This window comes from Pteronotus mesoamericanus, unplaced genomic scaffold (genome assembly GCF_021234165.1).
Source record: "Pteronotus mesoamericanus isolate MK-2021 breed Mesoamerican mustached bat unplaced genomic scaffold, CSHL_Meso_final contig_25, whole genome shotgun sequence".
NCBI classification, from domain to species: domain Eukaryota; kingdom Metazoa; phylum Chordata; class Mammalia; order Chiroptera; family Mormoopidae; genus Pteronotus; species Pteronotus mesoamericanus.
This window is the reverse complement of record NW_026555105.1, coordinates 12,693,349-12,710,307: the sequence shown is the minus strand read 5'-3', so window position 1 is coordinate 12,710,307 and position 16,959 is coordinate 12,693,349.

The following is a 16,959-nucleotide window of genomic DNA, read 5'->3' as shown; positions in this document are numbered from 1 at the left end:
CTCTGGCTGTGGAGTCAGAGTGCGTCACCCACTCAGTTCATCAGTGTGGGCGCCAATGGGGAAGCTCCTCTAAACTTCGGTGTCCAGTGTTTTTCTGCTGTTTAAATAGGCATTAAATAGGCATGATGGGTTAAATCATGGCCCCATGAAAAAAACTCCATATCAACTCTCCCTTTTCTCCCCGGAGGTTGGGCAATTGAAAGTCTTAGCCCTCTAATCACACACATGGTCTTTCTGGTGACCAGCCCCCATCCTGAAGTTATCTAGGGTCCCGCCACGAGTCACTTTGTTAGCCTAATAGAGGCGCTCTTATCGCTCAGGACATTCCTAGGGTTTTTGAAGCTCTGTGCCAGGGACCTGGGAAGAAGACCAGACAAATTATTTATTATACTACAGTCAACCACTGCCACCACATCTATATTTCTGTCAGCCCGAAGGTGAAAAGTGACAAGAAGTCACTTTGAGAACATGATCAGAAAACTGCACGTAATACTTCTGTTCACAGACCATTGGCCAGAACTTCAATACTGGCCATTTCCACTGTACGAGAGGCTGGGAAATGTGGTCTTCATTCTTAGCAGCCATGTGCCTGCCCAGAAATCACAGGTTTTATTACTACAGAGAAGAGGGAGAGGAAATAATGAGGTGGAGTTGCTAGTCTAAGCGGCACCTCTTTCTTTGATAATTTATTAAGGCTGTACATTTTTTTGATGTCCTGTTTTAGCTCTATCCTTAGAGTTGGTATGCAGTATTTTCATTGCTTCTCAGTTCTAAATATTGTGGAATTTCCCTTGTGATTTTCTCTCTATCTCATGGGTCATGTAAGAGTGTTCTTTAAATCACAAAATGTTTTCCTTTTCAGTAGGCAGTTTGTTGATTTCCAGTTTAATTCTATTACTCTTACATAATATAGACATATAATTCTTTGAAATTAAGATCGTCTTTGTGACCCATGAAATGATCAATTTTTGTAAGTTTTTGATGTGTGCCAAAAAGAATATAGTCTCTATTGTCTGATGCAAGTTTAAAAAATATGAACTCTCACCACCGTGTTGACCAAAAGTCTATGTCATTTTCCAAAAAAAGTAGGATTATATTATATATATTATCTGGTAAATGTTTTTAAAAATATAACAGTGTATTATGGAAATATTTCTATGTAAATACATATGATGATACACATCCTTAACTAGTTTTATCAGGATAAATTCCTTGTGTGGGATTGGTCCTTCAAAGGATATGATTTTTAAAAAGGCTTATAAATTATAGCCATGATTTTGTGCATTTGCCAGTTTGTTCTCTTCAGTCCCATAGAACATAGCCCATTTCTGTCCCTTTCTGAGCATTGTATATAGTATTTTTATCTTTGCCGATGGTCCAGCTGCTTCCCTTTGCTGATGAGGAGTGAGAAGCTCAGAGACGTACAGCAGTTTTCAAAACAAGGCAGAGGGTGCTCCAGGCATGGGTCCTGCCCAGGAGAGAGGTGGGAAGAATGACAAAATCCAGCTGTGAAATCGAGAATTCTTTTACTCTGCCCACTCACCAACTGGGCTGAAATTGTGTGAAGGAGATGTCCTTCTCCTAAGGGACAGGTCAGGCCTGCCAGTACTTGTGCCTTATCCAGGACACAGAGCTTGATGTTCCTTCAGCCAAGGGCATTCTCTTAGCTGGAAGCTGGAGAACAATCACATTCCTGTGGAGCTCAGCTGGGTCCTGGTAGCTCTGGTCTCTGCCTGCATGTTTTTAGGACTTCCCTTCAGAAGCTGGAGCACTGGGGCCTCCCACCTATCTCTGTTAGGGTTATGGGTCCCTTGGAAGCAAACAGATGTAGCCATTTGAATGCAGAAACCAAAATAACAATGGAACTTTTATACGCCTGATCTGTCTGAGGCTTGCACCAGCCTGTGAGGTGAGAACGATGATTGCTTGCCCTTTTATAGATGAGGGTTAGAAAAGGCAGGCTGACTCCTCTGGCTCACACAATTAGAAAGAGGCCTTCCATGATCACCTTCACTGCGTAACCTGCTGTCCCCTGCCAGTTGCTATCAACATTTACTCTTTCCTTTTTCTTTTTCTTTTTTTAACGATTTTATTTATTTATTTTGAGAGAGAGGGGAAGGGAGGGAGAAAGAGAAGGAGAGAAATATCTATGTGTGAGATATATGGTGATAGGTTGCCTCTCACAGCCTCCCAACTGGGGACCTGGCCTGTAACCCGGGCATGTGCCCTGACTGGGAATAGAACTGGCGGCCTTTCTGTTTGCAGGTGCCCTCAGTTCACTGAGCCACACGAGCCAGGGCAACATTTACTTTTTCTTAACATTACTGGTCAAAGTGCATAATTATTGCCTTCTTTATTTGTTTGCTTATTGTGTTAGACAGTCTCTAAGATGGCACCCAATGATCCTTACCTTCCAGTGTTCACATCTTTGGGTAATCTCTTAAAATTTTGAATCATGCTGGTCTGAGTATAGCAGAAATGATGATATATCACTTTCAAGGCCAGCTCATAAGAGGTCCAGCTCCACCCTCTTTAGGAAAGCCAGCTATTTTGCCATAGGACACTCCAGCCTCCCCCCGAGAGGCCCACACGAACTCCTCCTGGCCAGTTCTGCGCATGAGACACCTTGGAAGTGGGTCCATTGGCCCGACCGAGTCTTCAGGTGACAGCAGCCTGCGTGACTAGCTGCAGTCACGCAAGAGACCTCTTGACAGAACTGCCTGGTCCAGCCACTCCTGCGTCCCTTTTGATCCCGTTTGAGAAACTGGAGTTACAAATCATGAGAGAGAATGTCTATTGTTGTTTGAAGCCAAGGTTGGGTCATTTGTCATTCAGCAAGAGGTAGCTGAGATGCTGCTGGTCTGCGAGGGCAGAGCTCATGGCTCTCCTTCCCACACCTAGAACAATGCCAAGCACCCGGCAGCAACTTAGTAAATGTTTCGTGAATAAATGGATCGCGTGGGAAGTGGAGGTGAGAGGATCGAGACCGCTGTGCTCTCGCCTCACCTCCTGCCCTTCCCCACAGTGCTCTGTCGCTTCTCTTTCTTCACAGGGTTGATACAGCCACGTGGTGGTGGTGGTGGTGGGGGGGGACTTTTCTGTTGCATACGCAGCAATTCATAGTTAATTAAACCTTTGCATAAACAGAACAAGGGAGGATGTAAAAGTAATGAGCTGATAGCCCAGTGTGTATTATGCGGGGTTGAGAAGAGATTTTAATTTAGAGAAGAATTATGCACAGACGGAAGAGCAGTCCATTAAAACAAGCCGACTGTCTACAAAGAGATAAAACAAAAACGGATTCTGCATCCTGTGAAAAAAATAGCGAAACTGCGCATTTGGGGCACTTTGGAACCTCGAGAGCGGAGGCCCGGGTGAGCGGGAAAGGGAGACACCGGTTACTCTGGGAAGAGGGCTGCGGGGGGCCCTCCACTCGGTGTGGGTTGCGAGATGGGTCTTGCTGGAGCATAGTTCTTGTCTCAGGGCGGCTTTGCTTACAACCCACCTGTCTTAGTGTGAGGACCACTCCCCCGCCCCCGCCCCGCCCACCCCCAGCATCGACTCTGAGCCAAGGGTTCAAGTGCAAGCATTTTATTGGGAGACTCAAGGAATGTGAGTGAATGAGGAGGGAGGCACTTTAAGGAAGGAAAGGCAGCAAATAAAGAACGAATCATTAATCTGACGACCACAGTGGGCAACTGCTGGTTTATCCCATGGGGGGAAACTTTGAGAGACCCCCCCCCCCAAACACACCCCTCAGATTTATCTGGAAGGGTGAGGGAGCTGGGATAGTTATACCCTATAGGAGGGGACGTTCACTTTCAGGCACCAGGTGGGTACAGGTACAGCGGCCAAGCCTGCAGGCAGGCCTCTGACGGAGGTACAGAGGTGGCCCCTGGAAGTGGCGCTGGGGGGACGGAAATGGTCAGGGGATCTGGGAGTTATGGCCAGAGCATTGATGGGACTTGGCGGCCCCTCCCTGCCCCCTGAAGAAGGCCGCCCATGTGGCTGTGGGGCCCCTCAGACTCCAGAGAACCTGGAAGCCCCGTGGCTTCTTCATTGCCCACCTCTGTCCCAGACTGAAGTCGGTTCTCAAGTTCTGGCATTGCGCTTCTGTCAGTTTTCCTATTCTCTCCACTCTCATTGTCCTTAGTCACTGTACCTGGATGTACCTGTACGCGTTCACTCTGCAGAGGTTTAGGGCCTGTGAGTTAATAAACACCGGTGTGGAAGTAACAGCCTGGCCCTTTCAGATCCGCAGTAACTCTTTAACGTGCTCCCGGGAGCGACACGCTGCAGTACAGGGATCCCCTAGCCCGCCCAGCCGTGCAAGGACCCCTCATTCACGCCATAGGCCCGGAACACCCCAAAAGGGAAGCTACCCACTCTCCCGCCAGAGGTCGCTGTGTAGGGGCTTGGACCTCTCCTTTCCCTGTTTGGCTGCAGCCCGAGTCTCCTTTCCTCTCGGACCCTCGGTATTTATTTCAAGCAGACACCACCTTGCTCTTTCCTTTCCAGGAGCTTCATGGGGCAGATGTCGAATTAATATCTTAAGATAAAGCCTAATTCCTAATGATATTTGCTGCTACTGTGGCTTAAACATTTTTAAAGTTTCTAGACGGCATGGGGGAGGTATGGAGGCATCTCTAACATATACGGAAACGGAAAAGAAGTTAAACAACAACCATGTTGAATTTTTTAGAGACAAATTACCTCCCAATTATTAAGTACATACCAAAGGAAGAAGACAATGTTACATTCATTTACTAATTGAGTGAAGAAATATTTGTTGAGCACTTCCTCTGTGCTAGGCCCCATGCTAAGCCCTGACAGTGAGCGACCTACACAGTGAGATGGCATTCAGAGGTCAGCAGGGCCAGACTGTGTAAGCTGTGGTGAGGCGTTTGGATTTTATTCTGTGTCGGATGTTGTGGTTGGTTGATTGTATTAGTTACTCCAATTCTTCACTCCTTATACACATGACCTTTGCCATGTAATGCAGCACTGCCTTTGTATCCCATTCTGGGCTTGGCCATGTTACTTGCTTTGACCAACAGGATGCCAGCAAACAGGATTCAAATGGATGCTCACGAAACCCTTGCATAGTTGGGCTTACTCACTCTTGCTCCCCCGACTTGGCTGTGGCAACTTGCCTGGGCTAGCCTGCTGCAGGGAGAGTATGGCGAAGGGCTGAGGCCATCCGGTCATTGCAGTGGAGGCCATCCTAGGTCATACAGTGTGAGACTGGCCCCCGGTACATGGAGAGAGCCCAACCAAGATCAGCGGAGCCAGGCCAATCAGCAGAAGCCCACGTACTGGTGTTTATATGCCACTGGGGTTGTGTGGCTGTTTGCTATCCAGCATTAGTGAGGCAATAACTAACAGATACAGATGGGAGGGGTTTAAGCAGAGAGCGGTATGATCTTGCCAATGTTTTTAAAAGAATTCTCTGTTCTATAGAAATAATGTTATAATGTATTAAGGATAGAATCAGGGAATTTAAAATTAGTCAAAAATCAATAGCAATCCTTGGGTGGACTCATCCACACACTGATAATTCCTTAACATCTTCACAAAAAGATAATCGTTTACTTAGGGGAGGTCCGGGACCTTGAAAATATCACGATAGGACATTGACCACTTCAGCACTTCCATTTTGGTTGCGATCTCTGTCTTTTACCTGGGATAACTTTAACTGTTAAATACCGTTTCTCTGGAGAAACCCTCCCTAGTCCTCCCAGAGGAGGTGAGATTAGATTACCTTGCTATAAAGACTCCCCCTCTAGCACTTACCATAATTGTAATAAAAATTTATATAATTTGTTTAATAGCTATCATATCTCACTGGAAGCTCCACAAGAGCAGGGATCATGCCTCTCTTCTTTAGTCTTAGATCCCTAGCATGGTGCCTGGCACACACACCTGCTCGCAATAAATATTTGTTATATTCACGATACATTCTAGCTCTAACTTGGCAAAAAATAGTTACATACTATATTAGGGTAGACTAGGCTGCAGTTACAAAGAGAATCAAATATGCAATGAAACACAATAGAATGCCATTAAAAATTTTTATATAATTTTAAATTTATAGAAAAATTGTAAGAATTGAAAGAAGGATTCCCACATACTCTTAGCTCAGATTCTCCAACTGTTAACATTCTAAATCATATTTGCCTTATTTTTTTTCTCTCTTTTTTCTGAATCATTTGAGAGTAAGCTGCAGCATGGCTAATTGCTTCTAAATAGTTCAGTGTGTATTTTCCCAAACAGAGACTCTTATGTAACATCAGTACGACCATAAAAGTAAAGACATTAACATTGGTACAGTAATACTATTCAATCCACGGATCATTCAAATTTTGCCAATTACCTCAGTAAACATTCTTTATAAGCACCCTTCTTTTTCTGGGCCAGGATTTCTCCAGTATTCTGCACTGCATTTGGTTGTCATTATCGCTTTAATCCTCGCCCATCTGGAATGGTCCCTTAGGTTTTCCATTCTTTCACAACTTGGGCATTTTTGAGGAGTGCATGCCTGATACATTTGGAATGTTTCTCAGATCTTCTCATTTCTCTGATGTTTCTCAATGATGAAACTCTGGTTATACATTCATTTGTGTATATTAAAGAGTGTATGTTCACACCGATGTCTCCAGCTCCAGCCTCCCTCCTTCCATATTACATCTCCCTCTCCGATGGCGAGAGAGCTGGCTTCCGCTGGGCACAATCCAGTACTTCCTTCCTCAGTTCTGTATGTAACCAACCTCCTGATCATGCAGCCTGGCTCCTTTGCCTTGTCCCCTGCACGCGTGTCAGCCTCTTGTTATGCATGGGGGGCCGATCCTCCCCATTTCACTCTGGCCTTGCCAGACAAGCTCCTCCGCCCCTGCCCCCCGCAGTTTCACAGGCACTGTGGGCCCAGACCCCAATATCTCCGTGGTTGTGCAGGTCAAGCGAGCACTCACCCTGACCCCAGGCCCCATTTCTGGTACTATTAGATGTTTCTCTTACTTTTTTTGCTGACAGAACAGTTGTGGGCAGGTGAAGATTCTGTGTTGTTGGAGGAGGTCAGGGAGAAGATGCGACTGCTGGTTGACCTGTGAGGTGGCCCCAGGCAATTGGAGGCCCCTCCCTGTTCCCCTGCCCTTGGAATATATGCTCTGCCCTCTTCCCCACCCCCTGCCCCCCATTCCTGTAGCCAGAGCTGCTTTAAGGATGTGGCCTTGAGTGAGTAAGGCGCTGTGGAGGCCATCTGGACAGTGTACATGACTGAACCCAGTAAAGCCCTCTGTATGAACATTTAAGGTCCTGGTAGGTGGGTGCGGAGATCTACTTGCCTTGTGACTACCCAAGACAAGCCTCATATGTGAGTTCCCTTGCTTATGAAACTTGCCGCCTACCAGTTTGGAGTGGCCTGCCTCTGCCTCCCCAGATTGCAAACCAACAGTCAGGCTGAGGGCTGTTGGGGACATTAAATCCCTGGGCTGGGCTGTGTTTATAAACCTCAGTGACTGTCAGGAGCACTTGATGGTAATGCAGAGTGTGTAAAAGTGCAGATTCAGGCCTCCAACTCAGAAGACTAACTTGGTAGGCAAACGGCTGCCTGGAAATCTGCCTTTCTGAGAAGCCCTCGCCTTCTCCTGCAGGTGATTCTGATGGCCCCTCTTTAAGACAGAGGGCTTATTTCTCTAGAGCTTTTTTCCTCTTTGGCTAGAGCAGGGTTGGCAAATGTTCTCTGTAAAGGAGCAGAGAGTAAAGATTTAAGCTTTGTGGGCCATGTGGTCTCTGTTTCCACTTCTCAAGTCTGCTGTTGTAGTGTGAAAGGGGCCACAGACAATATGTAAACCAACACGATGGCTGAGATCCAATAAAACTTTATTTAAAAAGAGGTGGCAGGCCGGATTGGGTCCATGGGTCATAACAGTTCATCCACTCTTGTCTACAGGAAGGAACATGGACTTCAGAGTTAGACTCAAGTTTGCCTCCTGGCTGGGCTGCTGCTCAGTGGCATGAGTTCTAGATGAGTTGCTGTGTCTCTAACCCTCTTTTTCCTCATCTGGATAATGCACATAATAATTTCCACCTCTCAGTTGTCTTGAGGATAAATAGCATATACATAGATCCTGTCACATGGAGGGCTAGACGCATGCCTGTTTCTCTTCCCCTCTCCCTGTCCTCCTTGCCTGGAAGGTCGTGGCGGAGTTGCTTGGTGGTGAACTTGCCTGTTGAACGAGGCTGAATTTATAAACTTATACCCATGCGATAACTCATAACTCGACCAGGCCCCAGGGCAAATGGGAAGATCCCCTGGTCCAGGCTATCAGCTCAGACCTGGGATGCGGGGCAGGCAGCAAAGCTGCAGGAGAGAAGGGCCCCTCCCGGAGTCTGACGATGCCTAGATCTGAGCCACAGACTGTTCTACAAGAGCCGCAACTGCTCAGTTTGGCTCCGAGCTGCCCCGATGAGTGGGTAGGCCTGTCAGTGACATGATTTACAGGGGCCATGTTGGATATATCAACTGGCTGCTTAGGAGAGTTACACCGCTTGTTCTGATAATCAAAACACACACACACACACGCACACTCAGAGTTCTCCTACAGGCATCATGGTGGATAAGAATCTTAGCCCTATCATCAGAGTAAAGACAATATTGGGTTTCATGGAGCTTTTTCTTAAGTCCCATAATACAGGGGAGTGGCTGAATGCCAAAGCGCGGTTCAATAAAAGCAATTCCAAGAGGGCCAAAATCATGTAGTCCTTTTGTTCTCTGATGATGTGGCCTACCTCAAGGACAGCACTTAGAGAACCTGGAGGGACAGAAGGGTGCTGTGGCTTTCAGACACTCCTCTGCAAATATTGAGCTCTTGAAAAGGACAGAGTGGCAGTGAGCTAGAGGTCAATTATCCAGGAAGCAGCTCTTCTATGAAGCTCATTAAAGGCAGAGCTGTGTTCTTTTGAGTGTCTGCTGGGCCTGGGCTACACACATGACCTCTGATGAATGTGGAGGATCTTATCGAGGACCTGTGCCCGAATGCAAGGCTGTCCCACCTCCCTAATAAGGAGAGCCTAGCACGTACCTATGAGCAGGACCAAAGGTCTTAGGCTGCCCTTAGAATTTTAGCCTAGATGATTTAAATAATGATCTGTATCAAATGTCAAACTCAAACCTAAAAGACTGCAAAACATCTAACTTTAAGCAAAATAACTGCTTGGGAAAGCTTCTAAGATAAATTTGTTTCAAACTATGTAAACATATTGGCTTGTATCAGTTAGCTTTTACTGAGCAACAAACCTAACACTTCAGGTGTCTAAAACCATCCACCTTTTCCTTAGCTCACAGTTTGCAGGTGTGCAGGGCCCAATTGGGCATTTCTTCTAGTCTCTGCTGGGCTCAGTCGTGTGTCTGCATTTCACTGCCAGGTTGTTTGGGAGCTGGGTGGTCTAGGATTGCTTCAGCTGGGATGGGTTGTCGTGTTTTACATGGCCCCTCACGCTCCAGCAGGCTAAGGGAGGCTTGTTCGCCTGGTGTCCCAGGTAGGATTCCAAATAAGGAGCTATGAAGATTTCTTGAGATCTTGGCTTGATATTGGTACAACATCACTTCTACCACCTTCTTTTATTTTACTTTAATTATTAAAAATTTTACTTGAGATCATTGTAGATTCATATACATTTGCAAGGAATAATACAGAGATCCTGTGTACCAATTTCCTCCAATGGTAATATCTTCTTACAAAACTGTGATTTAATACTGCAACCGGGATACTGATGTTGATATAGCCAACATATAGAACATGTGCATCACTGCAAAGATCCATCTATTTTATAACTGCATCCACTTTTCTCTTTTCCTTACCCCCATCTTAATCACTGATAACCACTCATCTGTTCTTCATTTCTATAGTTTCTGCCAGTTTAAGAATGCAACTGTAAATTATGTAACCTTTGGGACTGGCTTTTTTTTTCTTTCTCCACTCAGCATAATTCCCTGAAGATTCATCTAGGTTTTTGCATGAATTAAATTTTGTTCTTTGTTATTGCTGAGCAGTATTCTAGGCTATGGATATATTGCAATTTGTATAAGTATTGACCCATTGAAGGACATCTGTGTTGATTCTAATTTTTGGCTATTATGACTAAAACCTCTATAAATATTTGCATATTGATATTTATGTGAATGTAAGTTTTCATTTCTCTTGAATAATTGCACAAGAATATAATTGCTGGGTTGTTTAGCAACTGCATATTTAGTTTTCTTTTTTTTAAAGAGACTGTCAAATTGTTTCCCAGAATGGCTGGATCACTTTACACTGCCACCAGCAGTATTTGAGTGATCCAGGTTCTTTTCATCCTTCCAGAATTTGGTGATATCATTTCCATTTTTTTTTTTTTTGAGCCATTCCAATAGCTGTGTAGAAGATCTTATTGCGATTTTAATTTGTGTTTTCCTAATGGCTACTGATGTTGAGCATATTCTTACGGGTTTATAATCATAATATATCCTGTAAGTGAACTGTCTCTCCATGTCCTTTGCCCATTTTCTAATAGCATTTTTTTACTGTTTTTTTAAATAATAATTTACATATTTTAGAGACTAGTCCTCTGTCAGGTATGTGGTTTGCAAATATTTTCTCTCACCCTATTGCTGTGTTTCCTTTTCACATGGTCTTTCACAGAGAAAAAGGTTTTAATTTTAATGAAGTCCAACATATTAATTTTTGCTTTTATGGATTATGCTTTTGATGTCAAGTCTAAATACTGCCTAGCTGTGGATCCTGAAGATTTTCTTCTATTTTTTCCTAAAAGTTTTATAGTGATGTGTTTTATATTTAAAACTGTTAGAGTTAATTTTCACATAAGTTAATTTTCTTCTTGTGAGAATGAGGTCAAGATTAAGTTTTCTTTCATTTATGGATGTCCAATTGCTCCAGAATAATTTGTTGAAAGGCTATTATTCTTCCATTCAGTTGCTTTTGCACTTTATCAAACATCATTTGGTCATATTGATGGGGGTATGTCTTTGGGTTCTTGGTTCAGTCCTTTGATCTATATTGTCTGCCCCTTTGCCAATACCACAGTCTTGATAACTACATTGTAAGTCTTATAATTGGGTACACTGATTCATCCCACTTGAGTCTTCTTTTTCAAATTGTTTTAGTTATTAAGCCACTGTGTTGTCATATACATTTTAGAATAATCTTGTCTATATATATGAAAAATTCTTGCTGGGATTTTGATAGAAATTGCATTAAACCTGTATATCAATTTGGAGAGATTAACATCTTTACTGTGTAGAGTCCTCCAACCCAACGTGGTATGTATTTCCATTTATTTAGGTCTCCTTTGATTCCCTTCATCAAGGGTTTGTAGTTTTTGCCATTGAAACCCTGTTCTTGTTTTGTTATAATTGTTCCATCAGCCACCAAACATAATTAGAGAACCCAAGAGGAGGAGAGTCCATTGTAACTGCCCACATTACTTCTCCTTTGCTGATGTTTCAAGATTTCCTCTTCTATCATTTCATTTCTATTTGTAGAACTTCCTTTAGCTATTCTTTTTTGGATAGACCCAGGGAGGGAGATAATTGTGGTCACTTGCTTTAGTGAGGATGCCTATTAGTAGATAATATTGTGAAGCAGCTACCAAAAGAAATGCTTTGGCTTGGGAATAGCTGATCTTAAGTTATTTCTTCTGTCAGTGACTTCCTAACAGGGACAGTTGTACAATAAAGACTCTTTTGTGACAACAAAACCATGTTATCAATTTAAAAGAGAATGTTATCTTTTTTTCTCTCTGTAGCTGGTAGATATTTCTATCTCAACTGAAGGCAGGTTTGAATTACTGAAATACAAGTTAAAAAGAAAGATGGCTAGAACATACCCTGTTGTGTCCCACAATGAAAATTGTAATCTTAACCTGTCAAGATACTTCCCATTGACCCTGACTCTCATATTGGTATTAGGGACTGATTCTAAATGAGCATAAATAACCAGAAATGAATACTAATCCCTTACAGGGCCCATCACTGATTCTTTCCACAGAGGAAAGGGCAGTGAAAACTGCAAACAGTCATATGTCATATTACCAGGTTTCTTTAAAAGGTTATCTTATCAGATTTCTGTACAATATGTTAGAGTATATAACAATAGTCAATAGAATAAGTGGGCTCATATGGAATATTTGTCTGAGAAGGGTCTATAAGGATAATAAGAGTCAATAAGATTGGTAAGAGTTAGCATTTTCTAATTAGAGCAATCTCAAATGGTTCTGGAAGCAAGAAATATCCCACATGTATTTTTCAGAGTTTGAGCTTTTAAAGAAGGTTTATTTTATGAAGGAATGTCATGAGGGGACAGGCAGAAAGAATACCTGGGTCAAAAGTTCAAGGCACTTGACTTTGCTTTTAAAGGAAAACATGAGCCACTATTTCAGCTTTCATGTCTCCTCATGTTGGAATCCCCGCCCTGGGTCATTGTGATCTACTCTTCACTGTGGCTCATAAGGACCCTCATGATCTTACGATATTCTGCTTTGCAGAGGTGCCTCTAATCAATTGCTATCCGCATGCACTTCCATGAATGTTTTCTTATACCTTTGAGTGTTCTTATCCTATTTGCCTTCTTTGCTAAATCCTGCTCAAGGTCGAGACTCAGTTCACGAGTTGCACCCTGATGGAGACTTCCTGACTTACTATGTGGAATTAATCCCCTTGTTCTTTGCATCCACCAACCTTGATTTTATAGTGTTGCTCTTATAACCAATTACACGCTCTTCTGTTTCATTGCCGTGTCCCCTTTTATTAAGTGACATCTCCAGGGCCAGGATGCAGTCTTCTCCGCAGTCCTAATACAGTGGTGACCAGTGTCTATTGACTAGCCTGCGATCTCTTGGCGCTGGTATGGTTTTCTCTGCAGCAGGTCTGGACCCTCCATGACACAGCGTCCTGGGACAGTTCATTGCCATGCCCCACCCCATTGAGCTTCACAGTCAGCCTTCCTTCTGTCGCAGTTTGTGTCGGGACAGGATGGGGCATGTGCCTTTTAACTTGTAGCCAAGCCTTGTGGCACACTCTCAATTACATTTTCCAGATCAATTTCTAGAAGTAGAATAGCTGGTGCAAAGAGTATGATGAATTGTACAGCTTTTGAAATGTATTGTCAGTTGCCCTCCAGAAAAGTTATTCACTCCTTTCAGTTCCTTGAACACTTGCCATCATTCCAAATATTGTCATTAAAGAAGCCTTTTCCAATTTGTGAGGCAAAACAATGTTCTCTCACTGCTTTCTTACTATATCCGTATAGGTTTTAATCAAGGCCCTTCCCTTATTTTTATGCCCTAAACTCCCATTCATAGGATTCCTAGAGGATCAACAGACATTTATGGAAATGCCTTTTCTCTTCCTGATTTTTTTTCTGGACATCCCAGAATTCCGTAGGGCAAGTATGAAGATTGGGCTTTACACCAGTTTCAGTCTGTGTGTCTGGTTTGGTCTTAATCTTCCACTCAACCCTGTGTTGTCCTGCGGTGTTGGGGGATCGCTCTCCGCTGTGTTCATGGTTTTTCTGGACTCGAGTACCAGGAACTCTGTCATGTTCTGCAGTCTTCGTGCCCTGAGTCTGCTCCGGGCTGAGCTCCCTTGTCTTGTTTGGTATTAGGGGGAGATTAGAAGTGGCCTCCACAGGTGGTGAACAGAGCAATAACCGGGAAAACAAGTGAGATCAATATCTAATCCTGTGCAGCCAGCCAACCTCTTCAAAGCCGCATCCGTATTGATTTCTGTGGGCGACACTTCCCTTTCTTGGGTAATCAGTCCCTTTGCTCAGCAGGTGAACAAGTGAGCAGTACTTATTCCTGTTTGGTAGGAGCAAGCATGGCTGCTTAACTCCGAGCTGCTGGAGGGTAAGGAGGAAGGCCCAGAGTGGTCTAAATTCTCTGTGCAGTGGCCTGGGTGTTATGGGTATCTTTCTGGTCTCATCCTTGTTCTAGACTGAAGCTCACAATTCTGGGGGTGGGGTGAGCTGGGGCGATGGGTGGGGCAGAGGAATGTGACTCAGCAGCCCCATGGTGGAGAAAAGGTCAGTAAGTTCAACGAAAGAGAATAAACTTTATTAAATGCCCTCTGCAGCTTCTAGTGAGATAAGCATTATGATTTTCATTTTACAGCCGAAGATAGTATGGTTCAGGCAAAAGAAATTACATACCTCAGATCACACAACTGGTAGTGTCAAAGTTTGAACCCAGACCTGGAGGACCCTGGGGTCTACAGAATATTGTATCCTATACCCTTGATCTGAGGACCCCAAATCTCATGTCACATGGTCAAATAAGACCTGGATGAAACTCTTCAGTCTGGGGCATTCACAAGAAACCAGAGTTGTGTGCGTTTGGGAAAAGGGGACGTGTTATCAAGTACCTGAAGGATTGTGATATGAAAGAGAAGTTAGAATTTTTTTTTGTTTTAAAGGGCAAAAGTAGGATGAGAGAGGGCAAGTTACAGGAAGGTAGGCTATGCCTCCAGAGAAGGAGCTGTGGATCTTAGTAGCTGTAGATTTTATACAAAGTAGTGGGTTGCCCTGAGAGCTTTCCCAACACAGAAGCATGTTTTTGCATAATGTTATACTTTTGAGCCAGCTCTTTCTTTATCCTGGAGTGCCCAGTGAACTCCTACTCATTCTTTAAGGCTCAGTGCAAATGCCACCCATCCACCCTTACTTCCATGCATGCATGCATGCATCAATACATGCATGCACACATCATCCATCCACACATGCATCCATCCATCCACACATGCATCCATGTATGCATGCACGCATCCATCCATACATCCCAAAGTATTTATTGAATGCTTACTACATGCCAGGGAATGTGTTAGGAACTGGAATCTCTGATAAAAAAAGACAGGCACAGTCCCTGGCCTCACATTGTGGAGTGAATCTTCCCTCTGTGGCTTCGTGGCAGGAGCTTCCTCAAGACCTCCCAGTTGAGCCTCCTTTTTGCCCCCACTTCTAAATGCCTGAGGCTTTCCCTGGCAACCAGGGCCCACTCTGCTGGTGCAGGTCAGCAGGCCGGAAGAGCTGGAGAACTAGCACCCTTTGGAAGCAACCCTCAACCAGTGCCTAATGGGAATTGTGTATTAAATACTCAGGATTCCTCATCTCTCAGGTGGGATAATTCTAAGGTGTCTGTTCTCCACCGACTCAGAGTTCCAGTATGATTAAGTGATAATTGGTGGATAATACACCCTACATTGATGATCTTTTCCTTGTCTCATTTTTTGACTTCCCTGTTGGAGTTTCCTGAGTTCACCTTCCCAATGAGCTCCTTGCCCTTGAATTCTCTCTGTGTCTGCTTCGGTGGGGACATGAATGGAGATACTGTTGATGGATGATAGTGCTTATGAGGAAAAAGCAACATGTTAGAATAAACAGCTAGGCAAGGACAGTGATTATTGCATAGAAGGCCTGTACGTGGTACAAGATTTTGTAGAGGTGATGATGTAGTTTGTATATTAGTTGAGTTAGTAAAAACTGTGTGTGCGTTGATAGCTTTCCTTTTACCTGGATACCATAAGAAAAATCAAGTCCAGCCAAAGAGATGGAGTGAGGCAGAGTAGGGTATCAAATTTGCTTTGGTGTCTGGCTGCCCCACATAGGATGCAAGCTCTGTGGGGACAGTGGTCATATTTTCTTCACTGCTGTAATTCAGGGACCTACCAAAGACCTTGATTCAGAAAAGACAGCAGCACTGTAGCACTGACTTGTAAATTCAAGTTTCTCCCTACGAGTTGCAATTTTCACCACCATACTTAACAAGAAAAATCACTGCAATCACCACCACGAAAATTTACAGGGGATTTTTCATGGACCAGGCACAGTCAGTGGTGCTCTATCTACAAGTACATTTTCTCATTTAATGCTCCCGACTTCTCTGTGAGGTTGTCCTATGGTGTAGGTGTTACACTGGCAGCAGATGCTGGTGATGCCGCTCCTAGTCTCACCCTGAGCCACCTGAATTTGCCTGCAGTTGTGATTCCTACCCATATAACAGTGCCCTAGCTCAGCTGCCTGAGGGCTTTACCTGGCACCATGGAAACTTGCTCTACCCCATCTATATAGAATCTAAGAGTAGAATTAAAGACCTCAGGGGTAGCCCTTAACCGCTGAGAGAATGGAGTCAGCAGGTAACTGTCCCAGCCTCTGACCTGTGGGAAGGGTCTGTGGGTGCATTTTATGCCATTTCTCAGAGCTCCCCTTGTGGGGTTGTGCTCTGGTGGCCCGCAGCAGTCACCTGCTCATCAACACACACTCGTCTGTGCCACTTTCTCTATTTCCTCATCTGCCACAGAGAACCACCTGCATTCAAGTCCTTATCTCAAGGGTCACTTTGAAAAACCCAAACTAAGATAACCATCATTTTACAATTAAGAACAGGGGTAGTCAGAGAGGTCAAGCGACTTGATCCTGGTTGCTCAGTTAATAAGTGGTAGGTCCAAGATTTGAACTCATTTATCTTTCCTGAATTATGATCATTCAGTTCTATTTTTGTATCCCAAAATAAAGACAAAAATTGTGTTCAACCACAGAGGTAGGTTCCTTTATTCATTTGTAAGCACCTAGTACATGCCAGGCTCTTCGCTAAGTGCTAGAAATAAAGAGTGAATAATGGCAGGGTCTAATTCCCAAGGATTTTAGAGTCTAGCAAGGGAGTGTCTTATTCATTCAGGTTGCTATAACAAAGTACCGTAGTCTGCATAGCTTAAACAACAGACATTTATTTTTCATGGTTCTGGAGGCAGGAAGTCCAAGATCAAGGTGCTGGCAGATTTAGTTCCTTTTGAGGGATCTCTCTGGCTTGTGGATGGCTGTCTTCTCCCTGTGTGCTCACATGGATTTTCCTCGGTGCCTGCCTGCTTACAGAGGTGAATAGATAGATAGATACATAGATAGGCAGACAGAC